At 41.5% G+C, this 26,337-nt stretch overlaps 25 non-coding genes across 25 annotated transcripts; all 25 read left to right on the forward strand.

Moving 5' to 3' along the window:
• Nucleotides 1-28: 28 nt before the first annotated feature.
• TRNAW-CCA (transfer RNA tryptophan (anticodon CCA)) lies at nucleotides 29-100 on the forward strand. The gene has a single exon. It is a non-coding gene; the product is annotated as a tRNA-Trp (tRNA).
• An 804-nt stretch (nucleotides 101-904) lies between these two features.
• TRNAL-AAG (transfer RNA leucine (anticodon AAG)) lies at nucleotides 905-986 on the forward strand. Its single transcript has one exon. It is a non-coding gene; the product is annotated as a tRNA-Leu (tRNA).
• Nucleotides 987-1,827: 841 nt separating this feature from the next.
• On the forward strand, nucleotides 1,828-1,899 carry TRNAW-CCA (transfer RNA tryptophan (anticodon CCA)). Its single transcript has one exon. It is a non-coding gene; the product is annotated as a tRNA-Trp (tRNA).
• Nucleotides 1,900-2,699: 800 nt separating this feature from the next.
• TRNAL-AAG (transfer RNA leucine (anticodon AAG)) lies at nucleotides 2,700-2,781 on the forward strand. The gene has a single exon. It is a non-coding gene; the product is annotated as a tRNA-Leu (tRNA).
• An 836-nt stretch (nucleotides 2,782-3,617) lies between these two features.
• TRNAW-CCA (transfer RNA tryptophan (anticodon CCA)) lies at nucleotides 3,618-3,689 on the forward strand. Its single transcript has one exon. It is a non-coding gene; the product is annotated as a tRNA-Trp (tRNA).
• A 1,886-nt stretch (nucleotides 3,690-5,575) lies between these two features.
• Nucleotides 5,576-5,657, forward strand: TRNAL-AAG (transfer RNA leucine (anticodon AAG)). The gene has a single exon. It is a non-coding gene; the product is annotated as a tRNA-Leu (tRNA).
• An 836-nt stretch (nucleotides 5,658-6,493) lies between these two features.
• Nucleotides 6,494-6,565, forward strand: TRNAW-CCA (transfer RNA tryptophan (anticodon CCA)). Its single transcript has one exon. It is a non-coding gene; the product is annotated as a tRNA-Trp (tRNA).
• An 806-nt stretch (nucleotides 6,566-7,371) lies between these two features.
• TRNAL-AAG (transfer RNA leucine (anticodon AAG)) lies at nucleotides 7,372-7,453 on the forward strand. Its single transcript has one exon. It is a non-coding gene; the product is annotated as a tRNA-Leu (tRNA).
• An 836-nt stretch (nucleotides 7,454-8,289) lies between these two features.
• Nucleotides 8,290-8,361, forward strand: TRNAW-CCA (transfer RNA tryptophan (anticodon CCA)). Its single transcript has one exon. It is a non-coding gene; the product is annotated as a tRNA-Trp (tRNA).
• Nucleotides 8,362-9,162: 801 nt separating this feature from the next.
• TRNAL-AAG (transfer RNA leucine (anticodon AAG)) lies at nucleotides 9,163-9,244 on the forward strand. Its single transcript has one exon. It is a non-coding gene; the product is annotated as a tRNA-Leu (tRNA).
• Nucleotides 9,245-10,080: 836 nt separating this feature from the next.
• Nucleotides 10,081-10,152, forward strand: TRNAW-CCA (transfer RNA tryptophan (anticodon CCA)). Its single transcript has one exon. It is a non-coding gene; the product is annotated as a tRNA-Trp (tRNA).
• A 1,881-nt stretch (nucleotides 10,153-12,033) lies between these two features.
• On the forward strand, nucleotides 12,034-12,115 carry TRNAL-AAG (transfer RNA leucine (anticodon AAG)). Its single transcript has one exon. It is a non-coding gene; the product is annotated as a tRNA-Leu (tRNA).
• Nucleotides 12,116-12,951: 836 nt separating this feature from the next.
• On the forward strand, nucleotides 12,952-13,023 carry TRNAW-CCA (transfer RNA tryptophan (anticodon CCA)). Its single transcript has one exon. It is a non-coding gene; the product is annotated as a tRNA-Trp (tRNA).
• An 812-nt stretch (nucleotides 13,024-13,835) lies between these two features.
• Nucleotides 13,836-13,917, forward strand: TRNAL-AAG (transfer RNA leucine (anticodon AAG)). The gene has a single exon. It is a non-coding gene; the product is annotated as a tRNA-Leu (tRNA).
• An 836-nt stretch (nucleotides 13,918-14,753) lies between these two features.
• TRNAW-CCA (transfer RNA tryptophan (anticodon CCA)) lies at nucleotides 14,754-14,825 on the forward strand. Its single transcript has one exon. It is a non-coding gene; the product is annotated as a tRNA-Trp (tRNA).
• Nucleotides 14,826-15,625: 800 nt separating this feature from the next.
• Nucleotides 15,626-15,707, forward strand: TRNAL-AAG (transfer RNA leucine (anticodon AAG)). Its single transcript has one exon. It is a non-coding gene; the product is annotated as a tRNA-Leu (tRNA).
• Nucleotides 15,708-16,543: 836 nt separating this feature from the next.
• On the forward strand, nucleotides 16,544-16,615 carry TRNAW-CCA (transfer RNA tryptophan (anticodon CCA)). Its single transcript has one exon. It is a non-coding gene; the product is annotated as a tRNA-Trp (tRNA).
• A 799-nt stretch (nucleotides 16,616-17,414) lies between these two features.
• On the forward strand, nucleotides 17,415-17,496 carry TRNAL-AAG (transfer RNA leucine (anticodon AAG)). Its single transcript has one exon. It is a non-coding gene; the product is annotated as a tRNA-Leu (tRNA).
• An 836-nt stretch (nucleotides 17,497-18,332) lies between these two features.
• TRNAW-CCA (transfer RNA tryptophan (anticodon CCA)) lies at nucleotides 18,333-18,404 on the forward strand. The gene has a single exon. It is a non-coding gene; the product is annotated as a tRNA-Trp (tRNA).
• Nucleotides 18,405-19,202: 798 nt separating this feature from the next.
• On the forward strand, nucleotides 19,203-19,284 carry TRNAL-AAG (transfer RNA leucine (anticodon AAG)). Its single transcript has one exon. It is a non-coding gene; the product is annotated as a tRNA-Leu (tRNA).
• A 1,710-nt stretch (nucleotides 19,285-20,994) lies between these two features.
• Nucleotides 20,995-21,076, forward strand: TRNAL-AAG (transfer RNA leucine (anticodon AAG)). Its single transcript has one exon. It is a non-coding gene; the product is annotated as a tRNA-Leu (tRNA).
• An 836-nt stretch (nucleotides 21,077-21,912) lies between these two features.
• TRNAW-CCA (transfer RNA tryptophan (anticodon CCA)) lies at nucleotides 21,913-21,984 on the forward strand. Its single transcript has one exon. It is a non-coding gene; the product is annotated as a tRNA-Trp (tRNA).
• An 806-nt stretch (nucleotides 21,985-22,790) lies between these two features.
• Nucleotides 22,791-22,872, forward strand: TRNAL-AAG (transfer RNA leucine (anticodon AAG)). The gene has a single exon. It is a non-coding gene; the product is annotated as a tRNA-Leu (tRNA).
• An 836-nt stretch (nucleotides 22,873-23,708) lies between these two features.
• Nucleotides 23,709-23,780, forward strand: TRNAW-CCA (transfer RNA tryptophan (anticodon CCA)). Its single transcript has one exon. It is a non-coding gene; the product is annotated as a tRNA-Trp (tRNA).
• Nucleotides 23,781-24,578: 798 nt separating this feature from the next.
• Nucleotides 24,579-24,660, forward strand: TRNAL-AAG (transfer RNA leucine (anticodon AAG)). Its single transcript has one exon. It is a non-coding gene; the product is annotated as a tRNA-Leu (tRNA).
• Nucleotides 24,661-26,337: the final 1,677 nt, after the last annotated feature.

Below are 26,337 nucleotides of genomic sequence, written 5' to 3' on the forward strand. Positions count from 1 at the left end.
TTGACAACCACTCCCACCAGCACAGTGAGACCTTGTGGCGCAACGGTAGCGCGTCTGACTCCAGATCAGAAGGATGCGTGTTCAAATCACGTCGGGGTCATGCTGCTTTTGCTTTGGAGAAGAATAAGCACAGATCTCTTGTCATACCAGAGTTGGATAAAAAGCGCAAGGCACACGCCCCATTCTTAGCATGCTTAGCATATATTATCTATATATCCCGTACTTGGATTATTTCATTATGTTGATGGCCAAAACTGGAAAAGTCCTGCTGATCTACAGTAGGTAAAATTGACATGCTGCAGGATTCCTGACTGTTTCAAATGAATTCTGTGGTTTTTAACCTGGGGGTCGGGACCCAAAAATAGAGTCCTCTTGTTAATTTAGCGTGTCATTTTAAGGGTTCCTCCTTTTTTTTTTTTGCTTTACTCCCAGTCAAAACAGGTTCATGAATTGATTTCCTAGAGGCAGCATTTGAATGCTGAATACTGGGCACAGCACTTTCCCTATGCTGGTGGTGAATTGTTATCTTGTGTTTGCACCTGTTGGTGGTCATTTGACACGCTAGCAGCTTTCACCTGAATGTAACACGAGGAACTTGCGCTTCAAACTCTTTTGATATATATATATATATATATATATATATATATTAGGATAATATTTGTTCTGTGTGAGAATAAATAGAGGGGGATGTGTAATATTTTAGAATTGATCTAGTTTTCTTGTATTTTTGCCGTCCTGTAGAGGTGAAGGCGCTCTAAATGAGCTATGCCGCCAGCAGTGCCACATGAGTGTGGAAAGATATTGTCGGGACTTGCAACCTTTTGACAAGAAAGAAAATGAAATGATCAGAACGCTGCCAAATGACGTGCGTGTTGTGAGTACACAGCCGCCGGAAACATGCGCAGGTAGCGTGGCCGAGCGGTCTAAGGCGCTGGATTAAGGCTCCAGTCTCTTCGGGGGCGTGGGTTCGAATCCCACCGCTGCCATCAAGCTCCTTTTTTCTTCCATAAACGCATCACGCCGTTTGAATACCGCTTCCTTATTTGCCACAAGGTGCAACTTACGTAGGCTTGGAAATGCACTTGTTTCAGACTTCTTTGATATTTAAACATGGAACAGTATCACAGAAAGTTACAAAAGTAATTCAGGATGAAAAGAAGACTCAGGTTCAACCATTCACCCACCCTTCTTCCCCTTGTTGTTCCAAATGAAGGAGAAAGGGAAAAAAATGAAAGGCCTGAAGTCATTTTCAATTGTGCCCCAAATTGGGAAGCAGGATTCCTTTAGAACTCCATATGTGCATTTCCGATTTCTCCTTGGATCAACAAGCTGTGTCACAATACCCACTTTAGATACTATAGTGGCATAGTTTCCAGCTTTGCCACAAGAACATCGAGGCCATCCTCAAATACATCTACTGAATGCCATAAAACACCTTCTTTAGGAAGAGAATTTAACATCTTTCTTCTCACTTGAAAGAGGCCACAAATTGTCCTAAATATAAAGCTAGCAAAGAGTAAGTCACGTGGAGAATTCCACACCATGCACGATTCACCCCAGCATTTGCATGTTCCATTGTAATGTAATTAAACCGGTATGGCTTCACATTGCCGCAAACACAGAAACTGGCTAGCTGGTGCAGTGCCTTTCTGTTTGGCTTTGCCTTCAATTACAGTGGTATTGTGCTGAAAAGAAAAGTACTTATTTTCTTTCCTCTTTAGGCTGAATATTTAATATGTCAGAATCTATCTAATTTTATGTCGGTTGGGGGAAATAACCTACCTTTGTTGGCTACTCTGTTGACGACCACTCCCACCTGCACAGTGAGACCTTGTGGCGCAACGGTAGCGCGTCTGACTCCAGATCAGAAGGTTGCGTGTTCAAATCACGTCGGGGTCATGCTGCTTTTGCTTTGGAGAAGAATAAGCACAGATCTCTTGTCATACCAGAGTTGGATAAAAAGCGCAAGGCACACGCCCCATTCTTAGCATGCTTAGCATATATTATCTATATATCCCGTACTTGGATTATTTCATTATGTTGATGGCCAAAACTGGAAAAGTCCTGCTGATCTACAGTAGGTAAAATTGACATGCTGTAGGATTCCTGACTGTTTCAAATGAATTCTGTGGTTTTTAACCTGGGGGTCGGGACCCAAAAATAGAGTCCTCTTGTTAATTTAGCGTGTCATTTTAAGGGTTCCTCCTTTTTTTTTTGCTTTACTCCCAGTCAAAACAGGTTCATGAATTGATTTCCTAGAGGCAGCATTTGAATGCTGAATACTGGGCACAGCACTTTCCCTATGCTGGTGGTGAATTGTTATCTTGTGTTTGCACCTGTTGGTGGTCATTTGACACGCTAGCAGCTTTCACCTGAATGTAACACGAGGAACTTGCGCTTCAAACTCTTTTGATATATATATATATATATATTTATATATATTAGGATAATATTTGTTCTGTGTGAGAATAAATAGAGGGGGATGTGTAATATTTTAGAATTGATCTAGTTTTCTTGTATTTTTGCCGTCCTGTAGAGGTGAAGGCGCTCTAAATGAGCTATGCCGCCAGCAGTGCCACATGAGTGTGGAAAGATATTGTCGGGACTTGCAACCTTTTGACAAGAAAAAAAATGAAATGATCAGAACGCTGCCAAATGGCGTGCGTGTTGTGAGTACACAGCCGCCGGAAACATGCGCAGGTAGCGTGGCCGAGCGGTCTAAGGCGCTGGATTAAGGCTCCAGTCTCTTCGGGGGCGTGGGTTCGAATCCCACCGCTGCCATCAAGCTCCTTTTTTCTTCCATAAACGCATCACGCCGTTTGAATACCGCTTCCTTATTTGCCACAAGGTGCAACTTACGTAGGCTTGGAAATGCACTTGTTTCATACTCCTTTGATATTTAAACATGGAACAGTATCACAGAAAGTTACAAAAGTAATTCAGGATGAAAAGAAGACTCAGGTTCAACCATTCACCCACCCTTCTTCCCCTTGTTGTTCCAAATGAAGGAGAAAGGGAAAAAAATGAAAGACCTGAAGTCATTTTCAATTGTGCCCCAAATTGGGAAGCAGGATTCCTTTAGAACTCCATATTTGCATTTCCGATTTCTCCTTGGATCAACAAGCTGTGTCGCAATACCCACTTTAGATACTATAGTGGCATAGTTTCCAGCTTTGCCACAAGAACATCGAGGCCATCCTGAAATACATCTACTGAATGCCATAAAACACCTTCTTTAGGAAGAGAATTTAACATCTTTCTTCTCACTTGAAAGAGGCCACAAATTGTCCTAAATATAAAGCTAGCAAAGAGTAAGTCACGTGGAGAATTCCACACCATGCACGATTCACCCCAGCATTTGCATGTTCCATTGTAATGTAATTAAACCGGTATGGCTTCACATTGCCGCAAACACAGAAACTGGCTAGCTGGTGCCTTTCTGTTTGGCTTTGCCTTCAATTACAGTGGTATTGTGCTGAAAAGAAAAGTACTTATTTTCTTTCCTCTTTAGGCTGAATATTTAATATGTCAGAATCTATCTAATTTTATGTCGGTTGGGGGAAATAACCTACCTTTGTTGGCTACTCTGTTGACGACCACTCCCACCTGCACAGTGAGACCTCGTGGCGCAACGGTAGCGCGTCTGACTCCAGATCAGAAGGTTGCGTGTTCAAATCACGTCGGGGTCATGCTGCTTTTGCTTTGGAGAAGAATAAGCACAGATCTCTTGTCATACCAGAGTTGGATAAAAAGCGCAAGGCACACGCCCCATTCTTAGCATGCTTAGCATATATTATCTATATATAGTTACATAGTTAGATAGCTGAAAAGAGACTTGCGTCCATCAAGTTCAGCCTTCCTCACACCTGTTTTTTGCTGTTGATCCAAAAAAAAAAAAAAAAAACAAAAAAAAAAAACCCAGTTTGAAGCACAATTTTGCAACAAGCTAGGACAAAAAATTCCTTATTGACCCCAGAATGGCAGTCAGATTTATCCTTGAATCAAGCAGTTATTACCCTACATTGAAAGATTATATCCTTGAATATTCTGTCTTTGCAAGTATGCATCTAGTAGCTGTTTGAACATCTGTATGGACTCTGATAAAACCACTTCTTCAGGCAGAGAATTCCACATCCTGATTGTTCTTACAGTAAAAAAACCTTTCCTTTGCCTTAGACGAAATCTTCTTTCTTCCAGTCTAAACGCATGGCCTCGTGTCCTATGTAAAGTCCGGTTTGTGAATAGATTTCCACACAATGGTTTGTATTGGCCCCGAATATATTTGTATAATGTTATCATATCCCCTCTCAGGCGACGTTTTTCTAAACTAAATAGGTTTAAATTTGTTAACCTTTCTTCATAGCTGATATGTTCCAATCCTTTTATTAATTTTGTAGCCCGCCTCTGCACTTTTTCTAGTGCCATGATATCCTTCTTTAGAACAGGTGCCCAAAATTGCACAGCATATTCAATATGTGGTCTTACCAGTGATTTATAGAGAGGCAAAATGATATTCTCGTCCCGAGAATGAATGCCCTTTTTCATGCATGACAATACCTTACTGGCCTTGGCCACTGCTGATTGACATTGCACATTGTTGCATAGTTTGTTGTCTATAACAATTCCCAAGTCCTTTTCGTGTGTTGTTATCCCTAATTCGCTTCCATTAAGGGTATACGTTGCTTGTGTATTCTTTACGCCGAAGTGCATAACTTTGCATTTTTCAACATTAAATTTCATCTGCCATTTGAGTGCCCAGTCCTCCAGTCTATCTAAATCCTTCTGCAGCAAAGTAATATCTTGCTCACATTGTATTATTTTACAAAGTTTTGTGTCATCTGCAAACACTGAAACATGACTTTCAATGCTGTCTTCAAGATCATTTATAAAAATGTTATATCCCGTACTTGGATTATTTCATTATGTTGATGGCCAAAACTGGAAAAGTCCTGCTGATCTACAGTAGGTAAAATTGACATGCTGCAGGATTCCTGACTGTTTCAAATGAATTCTGTGGTTTTTAACCTGGGGGTCGGGACCCAAAAATAGAGTCCTCTTGTTAATTTAGCGTGTCATTTTAAGGGTTCCTCCTTTTTTTTTTGCTTTACTCCCAGTCAAAACAGGTTCATGAATTGATTTCCTAGAGGCAGCATTTGAATGCTGAATACTGGGCACAGCACTTTCCCTATGCTGGTGGTGAATTGTTATCTTGTGTTTGCACCTGTTGGTGGTCATTTGACACGCTAGCAGCTTTCACCTGAATGTAACACGAGGAACTTGCGCTTCAAACTCTTTTGATATATATATATATATATATTTATATATATTAGGATAATATTTGTTCTGTGTGAGATGTCTATGTGTAATATTTTAGAATTGATCTAGTTTTCTTGTATTTTTGCCGTCCTGTAGAGGTGAAGGCGCTCTAAATGAGCTATGCCGCCAGCAGTGCCACATGAGTGTGGAAAGATATTGTCGGGACTTGCAACCTTTTGACAAGAAAGAAAATGAAATGATCAGAACGCTGCCAAATGGCGTGCGTGTTGTGAGTACACAGCCGTCGGAAACATGCGCAGGTAGCGTGGCCGAGCGGTCTAAGGCGCTGGATTAAGGCTCCAGTCTCTTCGGGGGCGTGGGTTCGAATCCCACCGCTGCCATCAAGCTCCTTTTTTCTTCCATAAACGCATCACGCCGTTTGAATACCGCTTCCTTATTTGCCACAAGGTGCAACTTACGTAGGCTTGGAAATGCACTTGTTTCATACTCCTTTGATATTTAAACATGGAACAGTATCACAGAAAGTTACAAAAGTAATTCAGGATGAAAAGAAGACTCAGGTTCAACCATTCACCCACCCTTCTTCCCCTTGTTGTTCCAAATGAAGGAGAAAGGGAAAAAAATGAAAGACCTGAAGTCATTTTCAATTGTGCCCCAAATTGGGAAGCAGGATTCCTTTAGAACTCCATATTTGCATTTCCGATTTCTCCTTGGATCAACAAGCTGTGTCACAATACCCACTTTAGATACTATAGTGGCATAGTTTCCAGCTTTGCCACAAGAACATCGAGGCCATCCTCAAATACATCTACTGAATGCCATAAAACACCTTCTTTAGGAAGAGAATTTAACATCTTTCTTCTCACTTGAAAGAGGCCACAAATTGTCCTAAATATAAAGCTAGCAAAGAGTAAGTCACGTGGAGAATTCCACACCATGCACGATTCACCCCAGCATTTGCATGTTCCATTGTAATGTAATTAAACCGGTATGGCTTCACATTGCCGCAAACACAGAAACTGGCTAGCTGGTGCCTTTCTGTTTGGCTTTGCCTTCAATTACAGTGGTATTGTGCTGAAAAGAAAAGTACTTATTTTCTTTCCTCTTTAGGCTGAATATTTAATATGTCAGAATCTATCTAATTTTATGTCGGTTGGGGGAAATAACCTACCTTTGTTGGCTACTCTGTTGACGACCACTCCCACCTGCACAGTGAGACCTTGTGGCGCAACGGTAGCGCGTCTGACTCCAGATCAGAAGGTTGCGTGTTCAAATCACGTCGGGGTCATGCTGCTTTTGCTTTGGAGAAGAATAAGCACAGATCTCTTGTCATACCAGAGTTGGATAAAAAGCGCAAGGCACACGCCCCATTCTTAGCATGCTTAGCATATATTATCTATATATCCCGTACTTGGATTATTTCATTATGTTGATGGCCAAAACTGGAAAAGTCCTGCTGATCTACAGTAGGTAAAATTGACATGCTGTAGGATTCCTGACTGTTTCAAATTAATTCTGTGGTTTTTAACCTGGGGGTCGGGACCCAAAAATAGAGTCCTCTTGTTAATTTAGCGTGTCATTTTAAGGGTTCCTCCTTTTTTTTTTGCTTTACTCCCAGTCAAAACAGGTTCATGAATTGATTTCCTAGAGGCAGCATTTGAATGCTGAATACTGGGCACAGCACTTTCCCTATGCTGGTGGTGAATTGTTATCTTGTGTTTGCACCTGTTGGTGGTCATTTGACACGCTAGCAGCTTTCACCTGAATGTAACACGAGGAACTTGCGCTTCAAACTCTTTTGATATATATATATATATATATATATATTTATATATATTAGGATAATATTTGTTCTGTGTGAGAATAAATAGAGGGGGATGTGTAATATTTTAGAATTGATCTAGTTTTCTTGTATTTTTGCCGTCCTGTAGAGGTGAAGGCGCTCTAAATGAGCTATGCCGCCAGCAGTGCCACATGAGTGTGGAAAGATATTGTCGGGACTTGCAACCTTTTGACAAGAAAGAAAATGAAATGATCAGAACGCTGCCAAATGGCGTGCGTGTTGTGAGTACACAGCCGCCGGAAACATGCGCAGGTAGCGTGGCCGAGCGGTCTAAGGCGCTGGATTAAGGCTCCAGTCTCTTCGGGGGCGTGGGTTCGAATCCCACCGCTGCCATCAAGCTCCTTTTTTCTTCCATAAACGCATCACGCCGTTTGAATACCGCTTCCTTATTTGCCACAAGGTGCAACTTACGTAGGCTTGGAAATGCACTTGTTTCATACTCCTTTGATATTTAAACATGGAACAGTATCACAGAAAGTTACAAAAGTAATTCAGGATGAAAAGAAGACTCAGGTTCAACCATTCACCCACCCTTCTTCCCCTTGTTGTTCCAAATGAAGGAGAAAGGGAAAAAAATGAAAGACCTGAAGTCATTTTCAATTGTGCCCCAAATTGGGAAGCAGGATTCCTTTAGAACTCCATATTTGCATTTCCGATTTCTCCTTGGATCAACAAGCTGTGTCACAATACCCACTTTAGATACTATAGTGGCATAGTTTCCAGCTTTGCCACAAGAACATCGAGGCCATCCTCAAATACATCTACTGAATGCCATAAAACACCTTCTTTAGGAAGAGAATTTAACATCTTTCTTCTCACTTGAAAGAGGCCACAAATTGTCCTAAATATAAAGCTAGCAAAGAGTAAGTCACGTGGAGAATTCCACACCATGCACGATTCACCCCAGCATTTGCATGTTCCATTGTAATGTAATTAAACCGGTATGGCTTCACATTGCCGCAAACACAGAAACTGGCTAGCTGGTGCCTTTCTGTTTGGCTTTGCCTTCAATTACAGTGGTATTGTGCTGAAAAGAAAAGTACTTATTTTCTTTCCTCTTTAGGCTGAATATTTAATATGTCAGAATCTATCTAATTTTATGTCGGTTGGGGGAAATAACCTACCTTTGTTGGCTACTCTGTTGACGACCACTCCCACCTGCACAGTGAGACCTCGTGGCGCAACGGTAGCGCGTCTGACTCCAGATCAGAAGGTTGCGTGTTCAAATCACGTCGGGGTCATGCTGCTTTTGCTTTGGAGAAGAATAAGCACAGATCTCTTGTCATACCAGAGTTGGATAAAAAGCGCAAGGCACACGCCCCATTCTTAGCATGCTTAGCATATATTATCTATATATCCCGTACTTGGATTATTTCATTATGTTGATGGCCAAAACTGGAAAAGTCCTGCTGATCTACAGTAGGTAAAATTGACATGCTGCAGGATTCCTGACTGTTTCAAATGAATTCTGTGGTTTTTAACCTGGGGGTCGGGACCCAAAAATAGAGTCCTCTTGTTAATTTAGCGTGTCATTTTAAGGGTTCCTCCTTTTTTTTTGCTTTACTCCCAGTCAAAACAGGTTCATGAATTGATTTCCTAGAGGCAGCATTTGAATGCTGAATACTGGGCACAGCACTTTCCCTATGCTGGTGGTGAATTGTTATCTTGTGTTTGCACCTGTTGGTGGTCATTTGACACGCTAGCAGCTTTCACCTGAATGTAACACGAGGAACTTGCGCTTCAAACTCTTTTGATATATATATATATATATATATTTATATATATTAGGATAATATTTGTTCTGTGTGAGAATAAATAGAGGGGGATGTGTAATATTTTAGAATTGATCTAGTTTTCTTGTATTTTTGCCGTCCTGTAGAGGTGAAGGCGCTCTAAATGAGCTATGCCGCCAGCAGTGCCACATGAGTGTGGAAAGATATTGTCGGGACTTGCAACCTTTTGACAAGAAAAAAAATGAAATGATCAGAACGCTGCCAAATGGCGTGCGTGTTGTGAGTACACAGCCGCCGGAAACATGCGCAGGTAGCGTGGCCGAGCGGTCTAAGGCGCTGGATTAAGGCTCCAGTCTCTTCGGGGGCGTGGGTTCGAATCCCACCGCTGCCATCAAGCTCCTTTTTTCTTCCATAAACGCATCACGCCGTTTGAATACCGCTTCCTTATTTGCCACAAGGTGCAACTTACGTAGGCTTGGAAATGCACTTGTTTCATACTCCTTTGATATTTAAACATGGAACAGTATCACAGAAAGTTACAAAAGTAATTCAGGATGAAAAGAAGACTCAGGTTCAACCATTCACCCACCCTTCTTCCCCTTGTTGTTCCAAATGAAGGAGAAAGGGAAAAAAATGAAAGACCTGAAGTCATTTTCAATTGTGCCCCAAATTGGGAAGCAGGATTCCTTTAGAACTCCATATTTGCATTTCCGATTTCTCCTTGGATCAACAAGCTGTGTCACAATACCCACTTTAGATACTATAGTGGCATAGTTTCCAGCTTTGCCACAAGAACATCGAGGCCATCCTGAAATACATCTACTGAATGCCATAAAACACCTTCTTTAGGAAGAGAATTTAACATCTTTCTTCTCACTTGAAAGAGGCCACAAATTGTCCTAAATATAAAGCTAGCAAAGAGTAAGTCACGTGGAGAATTCCACACCATGCACGATTCACCCCAGCATTTGCATGTTCCATTGTAATGTAATTAAACCGGTATGGCTTCACATTGCCGCAAACACAGAAACTGGCTAGCTGGTGCCTTTCTGTTTGGCTTTGCCTTCAATTACAGTGGTATTGTGCTGAAAAGAAAAGTACTTATTTTCTTTCCTCTTTAGGCTGAATATTTAATATGTCAGAATCTATCTAATTTTATGTCGGTTGGGGGAAATAACCTACCTTTGTTGGCTACTCTGTTGACGACCACTCCCAACTGCACAGTGAGACCTCGTGGCGCAACGGTAGCGCGTCTGACTCCAGATCAGAAGGTTGCGTGTTCAAATCACGTCGGGGTCATGCTGCTTTTGCTTTGGAGAAGAATAAGCACAGATCTCTTGTCATACCAGAGTTGGATAAAAAGCGCAAGGCACACGCCCCATTCTTAGCATGCTTAGCATATATTATCTATATATAGTTACATAGTTAGATAGCTGAAAAGAGACTTGCGTCCATCAAGTTCAGCCTTCCTCACACCTGTTTTTTGCTGTTGATCCAAAAAAAAAAAAAAAAACCCAGTTTGAAGCACAATTTTGCAACAAGCTAGGACAAAAAATTCCTTATTGACCCCAGAATGGCAGTCAGATTTATCCTTGAATCAAGCAGTTATTACCCTACATTGAAAGATTATATCCTTGAATATTCTGTCTTTGCAAGTATGCATCTAGTAGCTGTTTGAACATCTGTATGGACTCTGATAAAACCACTTCTTCAGGCAGAGAATTCCACATCCTGATTGTTCTTACAGTAAAAAAACCTTTCCTTTGCCTTAGACGAAATCTTCTTTCTTCCAGTCTAAACGCATGGCCTCGTGTCCTATGTAAAGTCCGGTTTGTGAATAGATTTCCACACAATGGTTTGTATTGGCCCCGAATATATTTGTATAATGTTATCATATCCCCTCTCAGGCGACGTTTTTCTAAACTAAATAGGTTTAAATTTGTTAACCTTTCTTCATAGCTGATATGTTCCAATCCTTTTATTAATTTTGTAGCCCGCCTCTGCACTTTTTCTAGTGCCATGATATCCTTCTTTAGAACAGGTGCCCAAAATTGCACAGCATATTCAATATGTGGTCTTACCAGTGATTTATAGAGAGGCAAAATGATATTCTCGTCCCGAGAATGAATGCCCTTTTTCATGCATGACAATACCTTACTGGCCTTGGCCACTGCTGATTGACATTGCACATTGTTGCATAGTTTGTTGTCTATAACAATTCCCAAGTCCTTTTCGTGTGTTGTTATCCCTAATTCGCTTCCATTAAGGGTATACGTTGCTTGTGTATTCTTTACGCCGAAGTGCATAACTTTGCATTTTTCAACATTAAATTTCATCTGCCATTTGAGTGCCCAGTCCTCCAGTCTATCTAAATCCTTCTGCAGCAAAGTAATATCTTGCTCACATTGTATTATTTTACAAAGTTTTGTGTCATCTGCAAACACTGAAACATGACTTTCAATGCTGTCTTCAAGATCATTTATAAAAATGTTATATCCCGTACTTGGATTATTTCATTATGTTGATGGCCAAAACTGGAAAAGTCCTGCTGATCTACAGTAGGTAAAATTGACATGCTGCAGGATTCCTGACTGTTTCAAATGAATTCTGTGGTTTTTAACCTGGGGGTCGGGACCCAAAAATAGAGTCCTCTTGTTAATTTAGCGTGTCATTTTAAGGGTTCCTCCTTTTTTTTTTGCTTTACTCCCAGTCAAAACAGGTTCATGAATTGATTTCCTAGAGGCAGCATTTGAATGCTGAATACTGGGCACAGCACTTTCCCTATGCTGGTGGTGAATTGTTATCTTGTGTTTGCACCTGTTGGTGGTCATTTGACACGCTAGCAGCTTTCACCTGAATGTAACACGAGGAACTTGCGCTTCAAACTCTTTTGATATATATATATATATATATTTATATATATTAGGATAATATTTGTTCTGTGTGAGAATAAATAGAGGGGGATGTGTAATATTTTAGAATTGATCTAGTTTTCTTGTATTTTTGCCGTCCTGTAGAGGTGAAGGCGCTCTAAATGAGCTATGCCGCCAGCAGTGCCACATGAGTGTGGAAAGATATTGTCGGGACTTGCAACCTTTTGACAAGAAAGAAAATGAAATGATCAGAACGCTGCCAAATGGCGTGCGTGTTGTGAGTACACAGCCGCCGGAAACATGCGCAGGTAGCGTGGCCGAGCGGTCTAAGGCGCTGGATTAAGGCTCCAGTCTCTTCGGGGGCGTGGGTTCGAATCCCACCGCTGCCATCAAGCTCCTTTTTTCTTCCATAAACGCATCACGCCGTTTGAATACCGCTTCCTTATTTGCCACAAGGTGCAACTTACGTAGGCTTGGAAATGCACTTGTTTCATACTCCTTTGATATTTAAACATGGAACAGTATCACAGAAAGTTACAAAAGTAATTCAGGATGAAAAGAAGACTCAGGTTCAACCATTCATCCACCCTTCTTCCCCTTGTTGTTCCAAATGAAGGAGAAAGGGAAAAAAATGAAAGACCTGAAGTCATTTTCAATTGTGCCCCAAATTGGGAAGCAGGATTCCTTTAGAACTCCATATTTGCATTTCCGATTTCTCCTTGGATCAACAAGCTGTGTCACAATACCCACTTTAGATACTATAGTGGCATAGTTTCCAGCTTTGCCACAAGAACATCGAGGCCATCCTCAAATACATCTACTGAATGCCATAAAACACCTTCTTTAGGAAGAGAATTTAACATCTTTCTTCTCACTTGAAAGAGGCCACAAATTGTCCTAAATATAAAGCTAGCAAAGAGTAAGTCACGTGGAGAATTCCACACCATGCACGATTCACCCCAGCATTTGCATGTTCCATTGTAATGTAATTAAACCGGTATGGCTTCACATTGCCGCAAACACAGAAACTGGCTAGCTGGTGCCTTTCTGTTTGGCTTTGCCTTCAATTACAGTGGTATTGTGCTGAAAAGAAAAGTACTTATTTTCTTTCCTCTTTAGGCTGAATATTTAATATGTCAGAATCTATCTAATTTTATGTCGGTTGGGGGAAATAACCTACCTTTGTTGGCTACTCTGTTGACGACCACTCCCACCTGCACAGTGAGACCTCGTGGCGCAACGGTAGCGCGTCTGACTCCAGATCAGAAGGTTGCGTGTTCAAATCACGTCGGGGTCATGCTGCTTTTGCTTTGGAGAAGAATAAGCACAGATCTCTTGTCATACCAGAGTTGGATAAAAAGCGCAAGGCACACGCCCCATTCTTAGCATGCTTAGCATATATTATCTATATATCCCGTACTTGGATTATTTCATTATGTTGATGGCCAAAACTGGAAAAGTCCTGCTGATCTACAGTAGGTAAAATTGACATGTTGTAGGATTCCTGACTGTTTCAAATGAATTCTGTGGTTTTTAACCTGGGGGTCGGGACCCAAAAATAGAGTCCTCTTGTTAATTTAGCGTGTCATTTTAAGGGTTCCTCCTTTTTTTTTTGCTTTACTCCCAGTCAAAACAGGTTCATGAATTGATTTCCTAGAGGCAGCATTTGAATGCTGAATACTGGGCACAGCACTTTCCCTATGCTGGTGGTGAATTGTTATCTTGTGTTTGCACCTGTTGGTGGTCATTTGACACGCTAGCAGCTTTCACCTGAATGTAACACGAGGAACTTGCGCTTCAAACTCTTTTGATATATATATATATATATATATATATATATATTTATATATATTAGGATAATATTTGTTCTGTGTGAGAATAAATAGAGGGGGATGTGTAATATTTTAGAATTGATCTAGTTTTCTTGTATTTTTGCCGTCCTGTAGAGGTGAAGGCGCTCTAAATGAGCTATGCCGCCAGCAGTGCCACATGAGTGTGGAAAGATATTGTCGGGACTTGCAACCTTTTGACAAGAAAGAAAATGAAATGATCAGAACGCTGCCAAATGGCGTGCGTGTTGTGAGTACACAGCCGCCGGAAACATGCGCAGGTAGCGTGGCCGAGCGGTCTAAGGCGCTGGATTAAGGCTCCAGTCTCTTCGGGGGCGTGGGTTCGAATCCCACCGCTGCCATCAAGCTCCTTTTTTCTTCCATAAACGCATCACGCCGTTTGAATACCGCTTCCTTATTTGCCACAAGGTGCAACTTACGTAGGCTTGGAAATGCACTTGTTTCATACTCCTTTGATATTTAAACATGGAACAGTATCACAGAAAGTTACAAAAGTAATTCAGGATGAAAAGAAGACTCAGGTTCAACCATTCACCCACCCTTCTTCCCCTTGTTGTTCCAAATGAAGGAGAAAGGGAAAAAAATGAAAGACCTGAAGTCATTTTCAATTGTGCCCCAAATTGGGAAGCAGGATTCCTTTAGAACTCCATATTTGCATTTCCGATTTCTCCTTGGATCAACAAGCTGTGTCACAATACCCACTTTAGATACTATAGTGGCATAGTTTCCAGCTTTGCCACAAGAACATCGAGGCCATCCTCAAATACATCTACTGAATGCCATAAAACACCTTCTTTAGGAAGAGAATTTAACATCTTTCTTCTCACTTGAAAGAGGCCACAAATTGTCCTAAATATAAAGCTAGCAAAGAGTAAGTCACGTGGAGAATTCCACACCATGCACGATTCACCCCAGCATTTGCATGTTCCATTGTAATGTAATTAAACCGGTATGGCTTCACATTGCCGCAAACACAGAAACTGGCTAGCTGGTGCCTTTCTGTTTGGCTTTGCCTTCAATTACAGTGGTATTGTGCTGAAAAGAAAAGTACTTATTTTCTTTCCTCTTTAGGCTGAATATTTAATATGTCAGAATCTATCTAATTTTATGTCGGTTGGGGGAAATAACCTACCTTTGTTGGCTACTCTGTTGACGACCACTCCCACCTGCACAGTGAGACCTCGTGGCGCAACGGTAGCGCGTCTGACTCCAGATCAGAAGGTTGCGTGTTCAAATCACGTCGGGGTCATGCTGCTTTTGCTTTGGAGAAGAATAAGCACAGATCTCTTGTCATACCAGAGTTGGATAAAAAGCGCAAGGCACATGCCCCATTCTTAGCATGCTTAGCATATATTATCTATATATCCCGTACTTGGATTATTTCATTATGTTGATGGCCAAAACTGGAAAAGTCCTGCTGATCTACAGTAGGTAAAATTGACATGCTGCAGGATTCCTGAATGTTTCAAATGAATTCTGTGGTTTTTAACCTGGGGGTCGGGACCCAAAAATAGAGTCCTCTTGTTAATTTAGCGTGTCATTTTAAGGGTTCCTCCTTTTTTTTTTGCTTTACTCCCAGTCAAAACAGGTTCATGAATTGATTTCCTAGAGGCAGCATTTGAATGCTGAATACTGGGCACAGCACTTTCCCTATGCTGGTGGTGAATTGTTATCTTGTGTTTGCACCTGTTGGTGGTCATTTGACACGCTAGCAGCTTTCACCTGAATGTAACACGAGGAACTTGCGCTTCAAACTCTTTTGATATATATATATATATATATTTATATATATTAGGATAATATTTGTTCTGTGTGAGAATAAATAGAGGGGGATGTGTAATATTTTAGAATTGATCTAGTTTTCTTGTATTTTTGCCGTCCTGTAGAGGTGAAGGCGCTCTAAATGAGCTATGCCGCCAGCAGTGCCACATGAGTGTGGAAAGATATTGTCGGGACTTGCAACCTTTTGACAAGAAAGAAAATGAAATGATCAGAACGCTGCCAAATGGCGTGCGTGTTGTGAGTACACAGCCGCCGGAAACATGCGCAGGTAGCGTGGCCGAGCGGTCTAAGGCGCTGGATTAAGGCTCCAGTCTCTTCGGGGGCGTGGGTTCGAATCCCACCGCTGCCATCAAGCTCCTTTTTTCTTCCATAAACGCATCACGCCGTTTGAATACCGCTTCCTTATTTGCCACAAGGTGCAACTTACGTAGGCTTGGAAATGCACTTGTTTCATACTCCTTTGATATTTAAACATGGAACAGTATCACAGAAAGTTACAAAAGTAATTCAGGATGAAAAGAAGACTCAGGTTCAACCATTCACCCACCCTTCTTCCCCTTGTTGTTCCAAATGAAGGAGAAAGGGAAAAAAATGAAAGACCTGAAGTCATTTTCAATTGTGCCCCAAATTGGGAAGCAGGATTCCTTTAGAACTCCATATTTGCATTTCCGATTTCTCCTTGGATCAACAAGCTGTGTCACAATACCCACTTTAGATACTATAGTGGCATAGTTTCCAGCTTTGCCACAAGAACATCGAGGCCATCCTCAAATACATCTACTGAATGCCATAAAACACCTTCTTTAGGAAGAGAATTTAACATCTTTCTTCTCACTTGAAAGAGGCCACAAATTGTCCTAAATATAAAGCTAGCAAAGAGTAAGTCACGTGGAGAATTCCACACCATGCACGATTCACCCCAGCATTTGCATGTTCCATTGTAATGTAATTAAACCGGTATGGCTTCACATTGCCGCAAACACAGAAACTGGCTAGCTGGTGCCTTTCTGTTTGGCTTTGCCTTCAATTACAGTGGTATTGTGCTGAAAAGAAAAGTACTTATTTTCTTTCCTCTTTAGGCTGAATATTTAATATGTCAGAATCTATCTAATTTTATGTCGGTTGGGGGAAATAACCTACCTTTGTTGGCTACTCTGTTGACGACCACTCCCACCTGCACAGTGAGACCTCGTGGCGCAACGGTAGCGCGTCTGACTCCAGATCAGAAGGTTGCGTGTTCAAATCACGTCGGGGTCATGCTGCTTTTGCTTTGGAGAAGAATAAGCACAGATCTCTTGTCATACCAGAGTTGTATAAAAAGCGCAAGGCACACGCCCCATTCTTAGCATGCTTAGCATATATTATCTATATATCCCGTACTTGGATTATTTCATTATGTTGATGGCCAAAACTGGAAAAGTCCTGCTGATCTACAGTAGGTAAAATTGACATGCTGCAGGATTCCTGACTGTTTCAAATGAATTCTGTGGTTTATAACCTGGGGGTCGGGACCCAAAAATAGAGTCCTCTTGTTAATTTAGCGTGTCATTTTAAGGGTTCCGACTTTTTTTTTTTGCTTTACTCCCAGTCAAAACAGGTTCATGAATTGATTTCCTAGAGGCAGCATTTGAATGCTGAATACTGGGCACAGCACTTTCCCTATGCTGGTGGTGAATTGTTATCTTGTGTTTGCACCTGTTGGTGGTCATTTGACACGCTAGCAGCTTTCACCTGAATGTAACACGAGGAACTTGCGCTTCAAACTCTTTTGATATATATATATATATATTTATATATATTATGATAATATTTGTTCTGTGTGAGAATAAATAGAGGGGGATGTGTAATATTTTAGAATTGATCTAGTTTTCTTGTATTTTTGCCGTCCTGTAGAGGTGAAGGCGCTCTAAATGAGCTATGCCGCCAGCAGTGCCACATGAGTGTGGAAAGATATTGTCGGGACTTGCAACCTTTTGACAAGAAAGAAAATGAAATGATCAGAACGCTGCCAAATGGCGTGCGTGTTGTGAGTACACAGCCGCCGAAAACATGCGCAGGTAGCGTGGCCGAGCGGTCTAAGGCGCTGGATTAAGGCTCCAGTCTCTTCGGGGGCGTGGGTTCGAATCCCACCGCTGCCATCAAGCTCCTTTTTTCTTCCATAAACGCATCACGCCGTTTGAATACCGCTTCCTTATTTGCCACAAGGTGCAACTTACGTAGGCTTGGAAATGCACTTGTTTCATACTCCTTTGATCTTTAAACATGGAACAGTATCACAGAAAGTTACAAAAGTAATTCAGGATGAAAAGAAGACTCAGGTTCAACCATTCACCCACCCTTCTTCCCCTTGTTGTTCCAAATGAAGGAGAAAGGGAAAAAAATGAAAGACCTGAAGTCATTTTCAATTGTGCCCCAAATTGGGAAGCAGGATTCCTTTAGAACTCCATATTTGCATTTCCGATTTCTCCTTGGATCAACAAGCTGTGTCACAATACCCACTTTAGATACTATAGTGGCATAGTTTCCAGCTTTGCCACAAGAACATCGAGGCCATCCTCAAATACATCTACTGAATGCCATAAAACACCTTCTTTAGGAAGAGAATTTAACATCTTTCTTCTCACTTGAAAGAGGCCACAAATTGTCCTAAATATAAAGCTAGCAAAGAGTAAGTCACGTGGAGAATTCCACACCATGCACGATTCACCCCAGCATTTGCATGTTCCATTGTAATGTAATTAAACCGGTATGGCTTCACATTGCCGCAAACACAGAAACTGGCTAGCTGGTGCCTTTCTGTTTGGCTTTGCCTTCAATTACAGTGGTATTGTGCTGAAAAGAAAAGTACTTATTTTCTTTCCTCTTTAGGCTGAATATTTAATATGTCAGAATCTATCTAATTTTATGTCGGTTGGGGGAAATAACCTACCGTTGTTGGCTACTCTGTTGACGACCACTCCCACCTGCACAGTGAGACCTCGTGGCGCAACGGTAGCGCGTCTGACTCCAGATCAGAAGGTTGCGTGTTCAAATCACGTCGGGGTCATGCTGCTTTTGCTTTGGAGAAGAATAAGCACAGATCTCTTGTCATACCAGAGTTGTATAAAAAGCGCAAGGCACACGCCCCATTCTTAGCATGCTTAGCATATATTATCTATATATCCCGTACTTGGATTATTTCATTATGTTGATGGCCAAAACTGGAAAAGTCCTGCTGATCTACAGTAGGTAAAATTGACATGCTGCAGGATTCCTGACTGTTTCAAATGAATTCTGTGGTTTATAACCTGGGGGTCGGGACCCAAAAATAGAGTCCTCTTGTTAATTTAGCGTGTCATTTTAAGGGTTCCGCCTTTTTTTTTTGCTTTACTCCCAGTCAAAACAGGTTCATGAATTGATTTCCTAGAGGCAGCATTTGAATGCTGAATACTGGGCACAGCACTTTCCCTATGCTGGTGGTGAATTGTTATCTTGTGTTTGCACCTGTTGGTGGTCATTTGACACGCTAGCAGCTTTCACCTGAATGTAACACGAGGAACTTGCGCTTCAAACTCTTTTGATATATATATATATATATTTATATATATTAGGATAATATTTGTTCTGTGTGAGAATAAATAGAGGGGGATGTGTAATATTTTAGAATTGATCTAGTTTTCTTGTATTTTTGCCGTCCTGTAGAGGTGAAGGCGCTCTAAATGAGCTATGCCGCCAGCAGTGCCACTTGAGTGTGGAAAGATATTGTCGGGACTTGCAACCTTTTGACAAGAAAGAAAATGAAATGATCAGAACGCTGCCAAATGGCGTGCGTGTTGGGAGTACACAGCCGCCGGAAACATGCGCAGGTAGCGTGGCCGAGCGGTCTAAGGCGCTGGATTAAGGCTCCAGTCTCTTCGGGGGCGTGGGTTCGAATCCCACCGCTGCCATCAAGCTCCTTTTTTCTTCCATAAACGCATCACGCCGTTTGAATACCGCTTCCTTATTTGCCACAAGGTGCAACTTACGTAGGCTTGGAAATGCACTTGTTTCATACTCCTTTGATATTTAAACATGGAAAAGTATCACAGAAAGTTACAAAAGTAATTCAGGATGAAAAGAAGACTCAGGTTCAACCATTCACCCACCCTTCTTCCCCTTGTTGTTCCAAATGAAGGAGAAAGGGAAAAAAATGAAAGACCTGAAGTCATTTTCAATTGTGCCCCAAATTGGGAAGCAGGATTCCTTTAGAACTCCATATTTGCATTTCCGATTTCTCCTTGGATCAACAAGCTGTGTCACAATACCCACTTTAGATACTATAGTGGCATAGTTTCCAGCTTTGCCACAAGAACATCGAGGCCATCCTCAAATACATCTACTGAATGCCATAAAACACCTTCTTTAGGAAGAGAATTTAACATCTTTCTTCTCACTTGAAAGAGGCCACAAATTGTCCTAAATATAAAGCTAGCAAAGAGTAAGTCACGTGGAGAATTCCACACCATGCACGATTCACCCCAGCATTTGCATGTTCCATTGTAATGTAATTAAACCGGTATGGCTTCACATTGCCGCAAACACAGAAACTGGCTAGCTGGTGCCTTTCTGTTTGGCTTTGCCTTCAATTACAGTGGTATTGTGCTGAAAAGAAAAGTACTTATTTTCTTTCCTCTTTAGGCTGAATATTTAATATGTCAGAATCTATCTAATTTTATGTCGGTTGGGGGAAATAACCTACCTTTGTTGGCTACTCTGTTGACGACCACTCCCACCTGCACAGTGAGACCTCGTGGCGCAACGGTAGCGCGTCTGACTCCAGATCAGAAGGTTGCGTGTTCAAATAACGTCGGGGTCATGCTGCTTTTGCTTTGGAGAAGAATAAGCACAGATCTCTTGTCATACCAGAGTTGGATAAAAAGCGCAAGGCACACGCCCCATTCTTAGCATGCTTAGCATATATTATCTATATATCCCGTACTTGGATTATTTCATTATGTTGATGGCCAAAACTGGAAAAGTCCTGCTGATCTACAGTAGGTAAAATTGACATGTTGTAGGATTCCTGACTGTTTCAAATGAATTCTGTGGTTTTTAACCTGGGGGTCGGGACCCAAAAATAGAGTCCTCTTGTTAATTTAGCGTGTCATTTTAAGGGTTCCTCCTTTTTTTTTTGCTTTACTCCCAGTCAAAACAGGTTCATGAATTGATTTCCTAGAGGCAGCATTTGAATGCTGAATACTGGGCACAGCACTTTCCCTATGCTGGTGGTGAATTGTTATCTTGTGTTTGCACCTGTTGGTGGTCATTTGACACGCTAGCAGCTTTCACCTGAATGTAACACGAGGAACTTGCGCTTCAAACTCTTTTGATATATATATATATATATATATTTATATATATTAGGATAATATTTGTTCTGTGTGAGAATAAATAGAGGGGGATGTGTAATATTTTAGAATTGATCTAGTTTTCTTGTATTTTTGCCGTCCTGTAGAGGTGAAGGCGCTCTAAATGAGCTATGCCGCCAGCAGTGCCACATGAGTGTGGAAAGATATTGTCGGGACTTGCAACCTTTTGACAAGAAAGAAAATGAAATGATCAGAACGCTGCCAAATGGCGTGCGTGTTGTGAGTACACAGCCGCCGAAAACATGCGCAGGTAGCGTGGCCGAGCGGTCTAAGGCGCTGGATTAAGGCTCCAGTCTCTTCGGGGGCGTGGGTTCGAATCCCACCGCTGCCATCAAGCTCCTTTTTTCTTCCATAAACGCATCACGCCGTTTGAATACCGCTTCCTTATTTGCCACAAGGTGCAACTTACGTAGGCTTGGAAATGCACTTGTTTCATACTCCTTTGATATTTAAACATGGAACAGTATCACAGAAAGTTACAAAAGTAATTCAGGATGAAAAGAAGACTCAGGTTCAACCATTCACCCACCCTTCTTCCCCTTGTTGTTCCAAATGAAGGAGAAAGGGAAAAAAATGAAAGACCTGAAGTCATTTTCAATTGTGCCCCAAATTGGGAAGCAGGATTCCTTTAGAACTCCATATTTGCATTTCCGATTTCTCCTTGGATCAACAAGCTGTGTCACAATACCCACTTTAGATACTATAGTGGCATAGTTTCCAGCTTTGCCACAAGAACATCGAGGCCATCCTCAAATACATCTACTGAATGCCATAAAACACCTTCTTTAGGAAGAGAATTTAACATCTTTCTTCTCACTTGAAAGAGGCCACAAATTGTCCTAAATATAAAGCTAGCAAAGAGTAAGTCACGTGGAGAATTCCACACCATGCACGATTCACCCCAGCATTTGCATGTTCCATTGTAATGTAATTAAACCGGTATGGCTTCACATTGCCGCAAACACAGAAACTGGCTAGCTGGTGCCTTTCTGTTTGGCTTTGCCTTCAATTACAGTGGTATTGTGCTGAAAAGAAAAGTACTTATTTTCTTTCCTCTTTAGGCTGAATATTTATTTTGTCAGAATCTATCTAATTTTATGTCGGTTGGGGGAAATAACCTACCTTTGTTGGCTACTCTGTTGACGACCACTCCCACCTGCACAGTGAGACCTCGTGGCGCAACGGTAGCGCGTCTGACTCCAGATCAGAAGGTTGCGTGTTCAAATCACGTCGGGGTCATGCTGCTTTTGCTTTGGAGAAGAATAAGCACAGATCTCTTGTCATACCAGAGTTGGATAAAAAGCGCAAGGCACACGCCCCATTCTTAGCATGCTTAGCATATATTATCTATATATCCCGTACTTGGATTATTTCATTATGTTGATGGGCAAAACTGGAAAAGTCCTGCTGATCTACAGTAGGTAAAATTGACATGCTGCAGGATTCCTGAATGTTTCAAATGAATTCTGTGGTTTTTAACCTGGGGGTCGGGACCCAAAAATAGAGTCCTCTTGTTAATTTAGCGTGTCATTTTAAGGGTTCCTCCTTTTTTTTTTGCTTTACTCCCAGTCAAAACAGGTTCATGAATTGATTTCCTAGAGGCAGCATTTGAATGCTGAATACTGGGCACAGCACTTTCCCTATGCTGGTGGTGAATTGTTATCTTGTGTTTGCACCTGTAGGTGGTCATTTGACACGCTAGCAGCTTTCACCTGAATGTAACACGAGGAACTTGCGCTTCAAACTCTTTTGATATATATATATATATATATATATATTTATATATATTAGGATAATATTTGTTCTGTGTGAGAATAAATAGAGGGGGATGTGTAATATTTTAGAATTGATCTAGTTTTCTTGTATTTTTGCCGTCCTGTAGAGGTGAAGGCGCTCTAAATGAGCTATGCCGCCAGCAGTGCCACATGAGTGTGGAAAGATATTGTCGGGACTTGCAACCTTTTGACAAGAAAGAAAATGAAATGATCAGAACGCTGCCAAATGGCGTGCGTGTTGTGAGTACACAGCCGCCGGAAACATGCGCAGGTAGCGTGGCCGAGCGGTCTAAGGCGCTGGATTAAGGCTCCAGTCTCTTCGGGGGCGTGGGTTCGAATCCCACCGCTGCCATCAAGCTCCTTTTTTCTTCCATAAACGCATCACGCCGTTTGAATACCGCTTCCTTATTTGCCACAAGGTGCAACTTACGTAGGCTTGGAAATGCACTTGTTTCATACTCCTTTGATCTTTAAACATGGAACAGTATCACAGAAAGTTACAAAAGTAATTCAGGATGAAAAGAAGACTCAGGTTCAACCATTCACCCACCCTTCTTCCCCTTGTTGTTCCAAATGAAGGAGAAAGGGAAAAAAATGAAAGACCTGAAGTCATTTTCAATTGTGCCCCAAATTGGGAAGCAGGATTCCTTTAGAACTCCATATTTGCATTTCCGATTTCTCCTTGGATCAACAAGCTGTGTCACAATACCCACTTTAGATACTATAGTGGCATAGTTTCCAGCTTTGCCACAAGAACATCGAGGCCATCCTCAAATACATCTACTGAATGCCATAAAACACCTTCTTTAGGAAGAGAATTTAACATCTTTCTTCTCACTTGAAAGAGGCCACAAATTGTCCTAAATATAAAGCTAGCAAAGAGTAAGTCACGTGGAGAATTCCACACCATGCACGATTCACCCCAGCATTTGCATGTTCCATTGTAATGTAATTAAACCGGTATGGCTTCACATTGCCGCAAACACAGAAACTGGCTAGCTGGTGCCTTTCTGTTTGGCTTTGCCTTCAATTACAGTGGTATTGTGCTGAAAAGAAAAGTACTTATTTTCTTTCCTCTTTAGGCTGAATATTTAATATGTCAGAATCTATCTAATTTTATGTCGGTTGGGGGAAATAACCTACCGTTGTTGGCTACTCTGTTGACGACCACTCCCACCTGCACAGTGAGACCTCGTGGCGCAACGGTAGCGCGTCTGACTCCAGATCAGAAGGTTGCGTGTTCAAATCACGTCGGGGTCATGCTGCTTTTGCTTTGGAGAAGAATAAGCACAGATCTCTTGTCATACCAGAGTTGTATAAAAAGCGCAAGGCACACGCCCCATTCTTAGCATGCTTAGCATATATTATCTATATATCCCGTACTTGGATTATTTCATTATGTTGATGGCCAAAACTGGAAAAGTCCTGCTGATCTACAGTAGGTAAAATTGACATGCTGCAGGATTCCTGACTGTTTCAAATGAATTCTGTGGTTTATAACCTGGGGGTCGGGACCCAAAAATAGAGTCCTCTTGTTAATTTAGCGTGTCATTTTAAGGGTTCCGCCTTTTTTTTTTGCTTTACTCCCAGTCAAAACAGGTTCATGAATTGATTTCCTAGAGGCAGCATTTGAATGCTGAATACTGGGCACAGCACTTTCCCTATGCTGGTGGTGAATTGTTATCTTGTGTTTGCACCTGTTGGTGGTCATTTGACACGCTAGCAGCTTTCACCTGAATGTAACACGAGGAACTTGCGCTTCAAACTCTTTTGATATATATATATATATATTTATATATATTAGGATAATATTTGTTCTGTGTGAGAATAAATAGAGGGGGATGTGTAATATTTTAGAATTGATCTAGTTTTCTTGTATTTTTGCCGTCCTGTAGAGGTGAAGGCGCTCTAAATGAGCTATGCCGCCAGCAGTGCCACTTGAGTGTGGAAAGATATTGTCGGGACTTGCAACCTTTTGACAAGAAAGAAAATGAAATGATCAGAACGCTGCCAAATGGCGTGCGTGTTGGGAGTACACAGCCGCCGGAAACATGCGCAGGTAGCGTGGCCGAGCGGTCTAAGGCGCTGGATTAAGGCTCCAGTCTCTTCGGGGGCGTGGGTTCGAATCCCACCGCTGCCATCAAGCTCCTTTTTTCTTCCATAAACGCATCACGCCGTTTGAATACCGCTTCCTTATTTGCCACAAGGTGCAACTTACGTAGGCTTGGAAATGCACTTGTTTCATACTCCTTTGATATTTAAACATGGAAAAGTATCACAGAAAGTTACAAAAGTAATTCAGGATGAAAAGAAGACTCAGGTTCAACCATTCACCCACCCTTCTTCCCCTTGTTGTTCCAAATGAAGGAGAAAGGGAAAAAAATGAAAGACCTGAAGTCATTTTCAATTGTGCCCCAAATTGGGAAGCAGGATTCCTTTAGAACTCCATATTTGCATTTCCGATTTCTCCTTGGATCAACAAGCTGTGTCACAATACCCACTTTAGATACTATAGTGGCATAGTTTCCAGCTTTGCCACAAGAACATCGAGGCCATCCTCAAATACATCTACTGAATGCCATAAAACACCTTCTTTAGGAAGAGAATTTAACATCTTTCTTCTCACTTGAAAGAGGCCACAAATTGTCCTAAATATAAAGCTAGCAAAGAGTAAGTCACGTGGAGAATTCCACACCATGCACGATTCACCCCAGCATTTGCATGTTCCATTGTAATGTAATTAAACCGGTATGGCTTCACATTGCCGCAAACACAGAAACTGGCTAGCTGGTGCCTTTCTGTTTGGCTTTGCCTTCAATTACAGTGGTATTGTGCTGAAAAGAAAAGTACTTATTTTCTTTCCTCTTTAGGCTGAATATTTAATATGTCAGAATCTATCTAATTTTATGTCGGTTGGGGGAAATAACCTACCTTTGTTGGCTACTCTGTTGACGACCACTCCCACCTGCACAGTGAGACCTCGTGGCGCAACGGTAGCGCGTCTGACTCCAGATCAGAAGGTTGCGTGTTCAAATAACGTCGGGGTCATGCTGCTTTTGCTTTGGAGAAGAATAAGCACAGATCTCTTGTCATACCAGAGTTGGATAAAAAGCGCAAGGCACACGCCCCATTCTTAGCATGCTTAGCATATATTATCTATATATCCCGTACTTGGATTATTTCATTATGTTGATGGCCAAAACTGGAAAAGTCCTGCTGATCTACAGTAGGTAAAATTGACATGTTGTAGGATTCCTGACTGTTTCAAATGAATTCTGTGGTTTTTAACCTGGGGGTCGGGACCCAAAAATAGAGTCCTCTTGTTAATTTAGCGTGTCATTTTAAGGGTTCCTCCTTTTTTTTTTGCTTTACTCCCAGTCAAAACAGGTTCATGAATTGATTTCCTAGAGGCAGCATTTGAATGCTGAATACTGGGCACAGCACTTTCCCTATGCTGGTGGTGAATTGTTATCTTGTGTTTGCACCTGTTGGTGGTCATTTGACACGCTAGCAGCTTTCACCTGAATGTAACACGAGGAACTTGCGCTTCAAACTCTTTTGATATATATATATATATATATATTTATATATATTAGGATAATATTTGTTCTGTGTGAGAATAAATAGAGGGGGATGTGTAATATTTTAGAATTGATCTAGTTTTCTTGTATTTTTGCCGTCCTGTAGAGGTGAAGGCGCTCTAAATGAGCTATGCCGCCAGCAGTGCCACATGAGTGTGGAAAGATATTGTCGGGACTTGCAACCTTTTGACAAGAAAGAAAATGAAATGATCAGAACGCTGCCAAATGGCGTGCGT

The sequence above is a fragment of the Pelobates fuscus genome, chromosome 3, assembly GCF_036172605.1.
Source record: "Pelobates fuscus isolate aPelFus1 chromosome 3, aPelFus1.pri, whole genome shotgun sequence".
Lineage (NCBI taxonomy): Eukaryota > Metazoa > Chordata > Amphibia > Anura > Pelobatidae > Pelobates > Pelobates fuscus.